We start from the raw sequence: 1,046 nt of genomic DNA, 5'->3' as shown, positions 1-1,046 counted from the left end.
TAAGTTCAGAAATCCTCGTCACAAAATCACACCATCCTGCTTTTGTAGCTCCTCTCTTCCCCCTGTTGTTTGTCTTGTCAGGTTTTCAATTTTTTTCCCCCGCTACCCAAGCCAAGCACCTCCTCCTCCTCCTCCTCTTCCACAGCAGACATCTTTGTTGTTTTCTGTTACTGACCGGTTGCCGACGTCCTTAGAGTCAGAGGAACCAGGTAACTTTGACATTCTCCTCGTCCGTCCGGCCTGTAGCAGCTAGCAAGAGGAGCTCACTCTTAATATCTGAGTCACCTAACAAACAAGCTGGCAGATCATCATCAGCAACGTCACAATCGCTCCCTTCTGTCCGTTCCAGCATGAAAAGAACCATTCATCCCAAAACTTAGTAATCCAGGTGAGAAGTTTATTTTCACAAACACTCACATGTGTCAGAGAATAGAGGTACTACTAAGTTGTTTTTCAGTGCAGCGGAGCAAACTTTTAAAAAAGAAAAAGAAAAAAAAAAAGCAGATTTTTACAAGTTTACGGCACCGACAAACCAAAACACTTGCCTTAGATTCATCAGGAGTCCAAGTTCTCACTGTGAGGCTGTGAAATACATCGAGTTTAAACCTTTTAGAAGTGGAACATGGAGTCCCGGTTGATGTTATCCACATCCAAGCTCTCCATCACCTCCACTCCTCACCTTAGCACACAACTTAGCAGTACTCTACCTCCGCTCCCTACCTCTGCACAAGGAACACAACAGAAAACAGTCCTTACCAATTGACCCCACACATTTGTTAGGTTATGCCCCCGGCGTCCCTGCAGAGGCACATATATGATCCCTGCTGCAGTTTTTTCCTCCCACACTAGAAGGTTCAGCCAGGATGCAAAAACAAATCTGCTAAATAATAGGAGGCCATGAACTGGGAGGGTGAGGGCGGGAGGGGGGGGGGCTTTAAAAAGGAGGGTCCACTCAGCACTTCTGACTGCGAACGGCAATGGGTGATCCTGGGACACACAGCCAATCAGGGAGCAGACTTCACCTGTTGCCATGACGCCCGGCAGTG

Source organism: Seriola lalandi, unplaced genomic scaffold (genome assembly GCF_002814215.2).
Source record: "Seriola lalandi dorsalis isolate HSWRI2012SDOR001 ecotype SW California unplaced genomic scaffold, Sedor1 jcf7180002054752, whole genome shotgun sequence".
In the NCBI taxonomy this organism is placed as follows: domain Eukaryota; kingdom Metazoa; phylum Chordata; class Actinopteri; order Carangiformes; family Carangidae; genus Seriola; species Seriola lalandi.
This window is presented reverse-complemented; position numbering follows the sequence as displayed.